This window comes from Vicugna pacos, chromosome 18, assembly GCF_048564905.1.
Source record: "Vicugna pacos chromosome 18, VicPac4, whole genome shotgun sequence".
Lineage (NCBI taxonomy): Eukaryota > Metazoa > Chordata > Mammalia > Artiodactyla > Camelidae > Vicugna > Vicugna pacos.
In genome coordinates, this window is record NC_133004.1 from 46,453,428 (window position 1) to 46,463,552 (window position 10,125).

Below are 10,125 nucleotides of genomic sequence, written 5' to 3' on the forward strand. Positions count from 1 at the left end.
CCCCTGGGTTAGGGACGGAGCCAGGAGACCCTGGCTGAGTGCGTTGAGCTCTCGCTGTGTCCCGCTGCCTTCACGGGGTGTTGGAGGGTCTCAGCTGGAGATTCCTGGGACAGAAAGGGCGGCTGCCTGGTGCAGAGGTGGGTTCACAGTCGAGGCTCTGCTGCTCAGCTGTGTGGCCTTGGGCCAGGGCCCTGCCCTCTCTGAGCCTTTAGTGGCTGATGGGTTGCAGGTTGCCTTGAGGCTCGATAGGGTCACGTGGTTGTGTCTGGCCCAGCAACGATGGTGGAGGAGCTCAGAGGCCTCCTGCTTGCCCTCCCCTCACAGCGAGACCCCCACTGGCAGGGCTGGAGGGCGGGGTCACGGACAGAGAGGGATGGGCAGCTCTGAGCTGTCAGTGGGGCCTGGCTGTGCAGGGCGTTGGCCAGGTGGAACAGCTTGGCCAGTTCTTCGGGCGCTGGGCGCCATGGGCGGTCTGAGCAGAGGCCCCAGGTGGGACCTGCGTGTTAGGAGGAGGGCCATGGAGGGCGGCCTGGACTGGTTTGCCAACTCTCTGGCCGAGAACCCCCCAACCCAGGCCATCCTCCCAGGCTTATGTGCTGGGGACCCACCGCAGTGTGGCCTCTTCACCACCAGGGGGCGGCGGAGGGCCATTCAGCGAGGTAGCTCTGTTGTACTGATAATAAAACTGAGGCTCAGAGAGGGGAGGTGATCCCCTGAAGTCACACAGCAAGTTAGATGTGGCCTGAGACTGCACCCCGGGGCCTGCCTCCAGCACTCCCAGGGCTGCGCCCGCCACGTGACCTGGGAGCCCCTGGTGTTTGGGGTGTATGTGGGGTCTTTGAGACGCGGCAGGGAAGATTCCAGAGTGGGTGCACTGTCCAGCTGGTTACAGCCGTGGGCAACAGACTGCTCCTGCTGGGGACCCGCACCTCAGAGGCGTCCCCACTGGGCGAGGGAGCCCCCTCCACGGCTGCTCCCTGGGGGTGCCGGGGGGCACAGGGTAACAGACCTAGTGGTCAAGCCCCTGGGCCCTGAGCCGCTGGCGGCGTGTCCTTGCTGTCTGCCGGGGGCCCAGCGCCTGCAGGCCCTGTACGCCCCCGTCATGGCAGGACTCGCAAGGTGTCCTCGGGGGCACGGGAGCTTCCAGGTGGTGCAACGTCCCTTCAGCCAGCGGGCAGAGCAGGAGGGCCGTGGGAACCCGGGGTGGCCCCTTGGTACAGGTGGGGCCTGGCTTCACTGCTGCCCCCCAACTTGGAGGAGAATCAGCCTGGTTCTCACCCACCCCAGGGGACCCCCAACAGCCCTGAAGGGGGCCCACACCCTAGATGGGAGCTGGGCACAGCACTAAGGGAGAGGCCCAGCCGGACACCAGCCCACCTCCGCTCGATGGCTCCCGGGGCTTCAAGATCCCGGCTGTGCATACAGGAGGTGCTTGATATGTGTCAGGGCGTTTCTTTCCCCAGATGTGGTCTAGAAGAACCAGTGTCCCCATCAGCGGACGTGGGGGGCACACATTATGGGAGGGCCAGTCCCTGGATGGCACCCCTCACGCCCTCACCCTCACTTGGCCCACGAGGGTCCGGGGCCTGCAGCCTGAACTGAAGCACATTCAGGGCAGAAGCAGCCCTCAGACTGAGGCCTGGCCACAGAGAGGGTCTGGAGTTTTGAGGGGAACCCAAGGTGGGGAGTGGGCTGGTGTGGCTGCAGCAGGAGGGAGGGGGGATTGACCTGGCTGGGCCCGGGGGAGCAGGGGCTTCCGTCTGCCCTTCCACTCCCAGGGAAGCTGGCCTCCTTCCATTGCTGCCTCTGCTGCATGTCCTGGCCTCTGGGCCAACACACCGCAGGGCCTTTGCACTTGCAGCCCCTTCACACGGAGCCCTGTCCTCCACAAGGCTGGCTCCTCCAACAGGTCTCTGCTGACTGAAACGAGCCCTCCTGGGGAGGCTCCCATGAACCCCTGACTCTGCCCGTCACCCTGGCTCATTTTCAACACCTGGAAGTCACCTTTGGAATCTAGGTCCCTGGGTCAAGGAGCTGGTCTGTCTCTTGCACCACTGTGTCCCCAGCACCCAGAACAGCACCCAGCACGTGGTTTGTTGGGTGCGTGATCAAAGCCAGCATCTCAAGCTGGGACTTTGGACCTCTTGGTCGGCCTTTCAGAGCCTCAGTTTTTTTGTCTGGGAAGTGGGAGAGCGAGTTGCTTGGTGTCCGCCGGCCTACGGAGAAGGAGCAACCTGAGCCCGAGCTGGCACTGACCTGCAGCGGGTCAGGCCCCGGAGCTCCTGAGCTCCAACGGGCAGAGCACCCGTGGGGGCCACACAGACGGCCCCTGCCACCAGCCTTGTACCTGAGCTGAGCAGGGGAGAGACTAGGAGGGCTGCAGCCGGGGGTTCGAGGCCTCAGGGGGTTTGGGTGCATCACAGAGCTGGTGGCCCTGCCTCCCAGGCCCAGAGGGAGCAAAGTCTGTGGGACACTGGGACCCTGTCCCCAGCCTCGGCTCCCACCTGCCTTCACGCCTGCACCTCTGCAAGGTGTTCGGGGTCCCGGCCGTGCACCAGGGATGGGGAGGCCTGCGAGTGTCAGAGGTGGGCTCCTCTGGCCACCCCTGTCCGACAGCCCCTGAGCAGGGGTGGGGGATTAGTGTGTGAGTGAGGGCCCCAGCAGCTGTAAATAATTGTGAGGCCACAGGGGTGAGGCCCCACCTGCCTCCTCCACTCCTACCAAGTGTGAGCTGCAGACCCCACTTTCCTCCGAGGCTGCTGTGGCCCCCACGCACCTCCGAGTCTGGAGCTCTGGCTCCTGGGGCCCTCGCACCCTGGGCCGCCCCCTCAGCAGAGGCCCGTGTCCAGGTGGCTGTGTCTGGTCCCGAGAGCCGGGCTGCTGGCCACCTAGATGTCCCCCCCGGCCCTGCCGTCCCAGGCTGGTTCTGCACTAAGCAGGTCTCCCAGGTGGGCCGGAGACGCTGATGAAGACGGACGGCATGGGCACCGGCCCATCACATTGTTAATAAAGAACACGGTGCGCGCACCTTCCCCGGCAGCCGCCGACACGTCCCAGAGTGCGCGAGGCTGTGACCCCGCTGCAACGCCGTCTCGAGGACGCCTCACCTTAAGTGGAGATGACGTCATAGTCCTCTTTCCTTGAATTAAAAAGCTGAAACCTTTCCGCTGGCTCTCACACGGTTGTGTAAAACTTAATCATTGTATTTCCATATGGGTCATCTGGACTCATTTATTTATGAGGAGAACTTTCTGGAAAGAGGTGAGTGGATGGGTGAGAAGAGGCCTCAGGCCCTGGGGCAGGGTGCCCGGCGCTGGGCCCACCCCCTCCGTGTGCACGGAGCTCTGGGGTCAGGACCTGAGGCTCCTTGTGGGATGGAGGTGCTTTTGCTGTCAAATGCTGTATTTTGGGCAGAGGGGAAAATGCAGGAATTGGTGGCACCAGGATCGACAAGCCTAAAGGCCAGCGGGGCACAGGGAGGCAGGCGGAGCTGGCCGTCAGAGGGCCGGCCCACTGGGCATCCAGCAGGTGTGACCTGGAGGACCCACACCTGGTCCGCTGGGCTTCCTGGGCACAAAGCATTTTCTGCTGCAGCTTTTGAGTTACGACCAAGCCCCTCCCTGTCAGTCCGCCGAAGGGGGCCGTTCAGGTGCCCTGATGGACGGGGGACAGCGTGCACAACACAGGTGGCTCTCAGCCGCCTGCGGCGTGGCCAGTCCCGAGTAAGATGCACCCACAGAGACCGAGACATGTGGGATTTCCAAACCTGAGCCCACGGAAAGGGAACGGCGGCTGGATTTCGTGCTGATCACCTTGAAATGGAGAGATCGCGTGTGCACTGGACTCAGTACGATGCTAATAAAGCTAACCGCGTAGGTGTCACCGTTTTTGTTTTTGCGCCTTTGAGGGGGGCAGTCAGGCTTGTTTACTCACTTGCCTTGGAGGACGCGCCGGGGCCGCACCCAGGACCCGTGCGCGCTAAGCCTGCGCTCTGCCAGCCAGGCTTCGGCCCCCTCCCCGGTGCCCCTTCTCCTCAGCGCGACTGCTGGAAAGCTCAGAATCATGCACACAGCCCTTGCAGCTGCGACTTGTCGTCTCCCCGTCAGCCGGGGCTGCTGACCGTTCAAGTGCTTCATCGCCGTCCTGCTTGCCAGTCTTGGGGAGTCCAGCTGTGCCAGCTCTGCTGTCCTTCTGCCCCGGACCGCCACTGGGGGGACCACACTGCTGTCGTCCACTGTCTCTCAGAATGTGTCTGAATCTGAGTTTCCCTCCATCCCGCAGCCCTGCCCCCGATCCAGGCCACCTGGGCGTCTCCCCCACCCAGGTGTCTCCCCACGACCCTGCAGGACCCCCCAGCTCCGTGGGGGAACCTTCTCATTGGGGAGGTTCTGTGTGAGGTTGGTCCTGTTACGTCTTGTCCGTCCGTCCAGCAAGGGGTCAGGGCACCTCCACAAACCAGAGCCCAGCTCCTGCCTGGGGGGCTGCGGGCGGCAAGTACTGGGAGCTGCAGTCCCGGGCAGGGGCTCCGTGGGAGGCGACGGCCCGGAGGGGCCAGCAGGGTGAGTGGGTCAGCCAGACGCGGATGGGGCGGGGCGGGGCGGGGTGGGCGGGGCGGGCGGGGGCGGCAGCTGTGCAGAGGCCCTGGGGCTGGAGGGAGATTCTGGCTGCAGCAGAGAGAGGCTTGGGGGAGCCCTGCGATGAGGCCGCTCTGGCCGTGGTGTGAACTGGGAGGGGGAAGCGCGTGCGTGGAGGAGGCTCTGATCACCCCCAGCCCACACAGGGCCCCTCGATGTGGCCTGCTCGCTACTCAGATTCGCGTGGGGCAGCCACGCCGAGCTGCCACGGCTCTGGGGCGAGGCGTCCACACCGGGCCTCTGCAGAGGCCGCTGCAGCCCGGGTCCTGCAGGAACGGATATTGGGGACGCTGCGGGTCCGGGGGCCGCCGTAACAAAGCATCCCAGACTGGGCGAGGAAACAACAGTTTTCTCCTCTCCTGGGTCCGGGGGCCCGAAGGCCAGAGTCAAGGTGCCGGCAGGGCCGCCTCCCTCCAAGGGCTTCGGGGCGGGGAGTCCTTCCTGCCTCCCCGGCTCCACATGCCCCTCTGTCCTCACATGGCCGCCTCCTCCCTGTGCGTCTGGGTCCAAGCCCCCCTCTGCTCAGAAGGGCATGGGGCGCTGGGCGGCAGCCCACACTCACCGGGGCGAGCTCACAGCCACCCCCACCCGCTAAGTCCCTGATTCCAGGCACGTCCACGCGCACAGGCTTGGGGTTAGGACTTCAGGGTGTCTTTCTGGGGGACACAACTTAGCCCACGGCGGGCAGTCAGCAGGCTTGCGGCCAGATCGCCCCGCCCTGCCGGCTCCGGCACCTTCAGGAGGTCGTGGGCCCACCTGGGTCCTGACGTGAGCCCGAGACGCCCTGGTGACGGCGCGGTTCCCTCGGGCAGGTGTGGGTGACGGCGCGGTTCCCTTGGGCAGGTGTGGGTGACGGCGCTGGGAGCCCAGAGGCCACACGTTCAGGCGGCGAGGGTGACCAGAACCCAAGGCCGGCTCAGAAGAGGCGCTGCGTGCAGGGCTGAGGGTCTGCTGCCCAGCCACCCACGGGGGACCTGCTTCTACCCTCTGCCCCCCCACAGTCTCCACAACAGAGTCCCCTCCTGCCTGGTTGTTGCAATCCCTGCTGCCACTCGCTGGCGGGGCCCTGGGTGCCTTCAAGGTAGGCACTGCTGGCTTTCCCTATTTTGCTTGGATGTCCCCCTCTACGCCCTCCTGTGGTCTCAGGGAAGATGGCCCCCACAAGCCAATCATGGCCATTCTCATCTTCTATAAAGGAGGCACCGGGAGGGCACACCCTCTGTTTTGCTGGATGATAACAGACCTGCCTGGATGCATGGCGCTGTAGCAGCCGTTTTGTGACCATGAGGGCAGATATTGCTGATATGTTGAGGATTGAAGACACCTGGATCTTTCATGACATCATTGGCCCACTGACTGAACCAGTCCTAGAACCTCCTTACCTCTGGACTCCGTGTCTCACGGCGTGTGTATTTCCTAGGGTTGCTGGAACAGCATGCCACAAACTTGGTAGCTTAAAAACACAGAAATTAACTTTCTCACTGTTCTGAAGGCTAGAAGTGTAAAGTCAAGGTGTCGGTGGGGTTGGCTCCGTCCAAGGCTGCGGGGAGAGTCTGTCCAGGCCTCTCCCGGCTTCCGGTGGCCGCCCGCGCTCCTCGCGTTCCTTGGCTCACAGCTGCATCCCTGCCACCTCCTCCCACGGCCGTCTCCCTGCTGCGGGTCTGTGTCTGTGTCCAGATGCTTCCTTTTGAGAAGGACACCTGTCACATTGGATTAGGACCCACCCTAATGACCCCGTTTCCAAATAAGGCCCCACGTTGAGGTTCTGGGTGGGTGTGAGGGTTTGGAGGGCAACACCCAACACGTTACATATGGGGCAATAATTCCCTATTAGTTTACACTTTTACTCAGGTTTTCTCATATTGTTGACGACATAGAATTTATGTCCGGGAATAGGGGCACGACCACTAACAGGCCCTCCAGGGCGGACTTGCCCGAGGGAGGGCGGGGCACTGGGCAGTGAGGCCCTGTGCCCCGGGCGAGAGGCTGGTGGTCATTAGGATGAACTCACATAAAATCAGACACTGCTGTGACCTATGGGGCCGTGGCTCCCAGACCACAAATTCATCAAGGCTGGGAAAATCGTAGGGAGATATTCAGAATATCAGTATTAACCGACTGCTTCTTGCGGCTTTTGGTAAATCTTAATGAGCGAGAGGGGTGAGTATGAGTGGAAGGCAGCCAGCCTGAAAGCTGGGGGAAGCTTTCACATTTGCTAAAAGAGCACTTTTGCCTAAGGCCAGACCTAAACAGACGAAGCGCTCCACCAAGGAGCTTGTGGCTAGAAAGCCAGTTCTCATGGTCTGAGCTGAGGCTCTCGCCAATGGCAGAAATGAAGTAGGAGAAAAGCTCGGCTCCCCATGTTTCCCTGCAGACCTCCAACTAAGACAGCAGTGTGACCGTGAGACCCCACCCCCATCTTTCCTGGATGCCACCTGGGATGTGGGGTGCCGTGGTGGGACTTGGGACTCACGGTGCCAGAGCAGCCAGCTTGGGACCATGAGGCAAAGTATGGCCACCAAGTAGAGACTGGCAGGGCAGAAACAGGGAAGGCTCCCGGGTCTTTGTTGACGTCCTGTGGCTGTCACTGAGCCCTGAATTAGCCAAGCTAGAACCTTCTTACGTGTAGACTTCTTATTCTGAGGGATAATAAGGCAGGATGGTTGGAGCCCCTGACTTGCGTGTTCTGATCGCCAAGTAGAGCTCCCTAATGGGTGCCCGGCGACGCAGTGCAGGCCCTTCCCTTTGCCTGTGTGTGCCCGACCAGACTGCGAGCCCATGGCGGTGAGGACCTGGCCCTGACCTGGTAATCACGCCCTCCCTCAGGGCCTGCGCGGGAGCAGAGTTGCTGTCCCAACCGCGACGGCGTGGCCCTGGGCTGGGCGCCCATCCTCCTGTGAGGCCTGCATCGGGTCTGCCGTGTGGCCTCGAGCAGGGCTCTGGCTTCCACGTCAGGAGAGTGGGGACACCAGTGACAGTGACACATCCCGTGCTGTGCTCTGTGCAGGCGGCTCTGTAAGAGGAAGGTGCTGTCAGTCGGCTGGTCCCACGGGGTGTGGCCCGCGGGGCGGGCGGTGGGGGGAGGGGCTCACCTGCTCCCCTTCCCCCTGGCATCGGGTCTGCCTGCCCCCAGGGGGCCGGCTGCAGGGGCCTCGGGAGGGCAGGCTAACGGGGGTGCTAGGCGGAGCCCTTCTCAAGCTATCCGCGCCTCGATGGCGAGGGTCTCGAGCACAGACCCACCCGTCCTCTCCCGCTCCTGCCCGCAGTCTCCCGTCGCTCTCTGCCATGTGGGGTGACCCGTGCTGCGCCCCCGCCGGCCAGGAAGTCCTACCTCCCATCTGCCCACTGCAGGAGGGGAGCTCCAGGGCCGCTTCCCCGCTTGGGCTTCGATGCGGGGCTCAGAGGGGGCCCCCCTCTGGTTTGCTCCACTGGCCTCCGAGTGACCCCGGGCCCAGCTCTCAGGCAGGGGCTCCGTGTCAGTGTGGGCGGTGGCTGTTACCTCGGGCAGGAAGGGGAGGACCAGCCAGCAGCGCCTGGCGGGGCTCCAGGCAGCAGCCAGGTAGCCGGCTGGCTGGCTGTGTGCCTCCCTCCCCAGGAAGTGGGGGCCCCCCAGGGGACCCCCGTCACATGACCCGTCAGCTGACAAAACAGGATGACTCAGCCGGCAGCTGTCGGCCCCTGAAATAATGACAAAAACAATTAGCAATCCAAGCAGTAGCCTTTCCTTAATTATCTCCTCCGAGTTTAATTAACTAGCTAAATTATCAGCAGTAATGTAGGCATTAATTATGTCAAATTACAGTGTAAAACTCACAAAGTGTGGAAAATGTCAATTCAGCTTGGCTCACCTGCCAAGCGGGGGTGGCGGCGTGTGCACGTACCTGGGCTCCGACCTGCAGGGGCCTCAGGCCTCCTGGGGCCCCCGGAGTGGGCGGGCAGGGGCGGGGGCAGCGGCCACTGGGCTGGATGCAGGCAGGCGTGGGGGTCGGACGGGCCGGGCCCCAGGGGCACCCACGTCGCGGTGGGGATGCTTTGGCTGGGACCAGGGAGGGAAGGGAGCCTGCTCCCAGACCAGATGGCCAGGACGCTGAATTATTAAATTATGAATATTAATACAAATCAGACACAAAAGAGGTAATAATTTTGCTGCCCTACAGAAATAATTAACATAATTTTGATAAATTACATGATAAGAGAATCTCAAAATTGAGGTAGATTTATCTTAATTAATATCTTGGACCGGCTCTGAAAGGTAAATTGTTCCTTGGGGGCTGTGGCAGGGCGAGCCCAGGGTGGGAGGCAGCCCCCGGGCCAGGCTTCTGTTTGTCGCGAAGCTGGGGAGACAGGGCAGGGAGATGGGGGACTGTCTGACCCAGCTGCGCTGGAGCACCTTAGGAGGGGCAGGCCACTCCGGGCCTCGGTTCCCTTTCTTGAAGCCCGGTTGGTGGGCCCAGCTGGCCACACAGGGCGTTAGGCCCTGACTGGTACTCTGGCCAAGTTCCTCCACCGAGACATGCTGCTGTGCCCAGGGACAGCCGCCCACAGGTAAGCCACACACACGTGCATACACACACACACACACACACTCACCTACCTACCTACCTGCACGCACCTGGCCAGGGAGGCAGGACCCGAGCGCTTGCTCAGAGCTCCTGAGGGGTCTGCGCCGGGTCTGGCGCCTCAGTTTCCCTTTGGTGCAATGGGGGTTGGGCTGCTTAGACTGAAGACTGTTGGCTGGTCGGCCTGTCCCTCTCGCTGACCCCCATTTCCCTGCCAGTCCTGTGGGGGGGTGGGGGGGGACAATGCCCAAAACAGAAGAACCACTGAAGGTGACAACTTGGCGTACCTGGTGCCCAGGACAAACAGGGCAGGAGAGCTCCTGCTGCAGGGCCTTTGCACCTGCTATTGCTTGCCTGGAATCTTTCCTGGAATAGTTGCTTGGCTCCCTCACCTCCCTGAGGTCTAGGTTTTCAGGGGGGCCTCTCCCTCCTCCCATCCTCCACACACAGCCTCCTCCAGCCAGAACACGCCATGCTTGCGTGTTTAGTATCAGCCTCCCGCACGGAAGAGAAGCCCCACGAGGGGGGGCTTGACCTGCCAGCTCACATGTTACTGCTGTATCCCCAGGGCTTGGCATGTAGGAGGCGGTCGGCACAATGTTGCTGAATTCATCAGTCGATGAACTGAGTGATCACTCTGGTGTCCTTCACCCGAGGATGGGGAGCTGCCAGGGCCCAGCTCCCAAGGTCCTGACAGTTTCTCCCACCCGGGCTGGGCAGCGGTCTGGACTCATGGCCCCTGTGCTGTTTCACAGGTGGAAACCGGGCTGGGAGGGCAGCGAGATGGAGAAGGCTGGCCCAGGAGACAGACTCTGGACTCTAGCCCGCCCATCTATTTACTGTGCAGCCTGGCCTTCCCCATCTGTGAAATGGGAGAATGACACCTGCCTGCCATTCTCCCCAGGTGGCCCCCAGCCTCCAGCCTGGGGGTG

General features: G+C 62.5%; 1 long non-coding RNA gene across 1 annotated transcript; it reads right to left on the minus strand.

The window, feature by feature from the left end:
• Window positions 1-5,438: 5,438 nt before the first annotated feature.
• LOC140686988 (uncharacterized) lies at window positions 5,439-8,132 on the minus strand. The gene is made up of 3 exons (XR_012061000.1): window positions 7,966-8,132; window positions 7,438-7,647; window positions 5,439-6,318 (listed from the first exon to the last, which is right to left on the minus strand). It is a non-coding gene; the product is annotated as an uncharacterized lncRNA (long non-coding RNA).
• Between the last annotated feature and the right edge of the window lie 1,993 nt (window positions 8,133-10,125).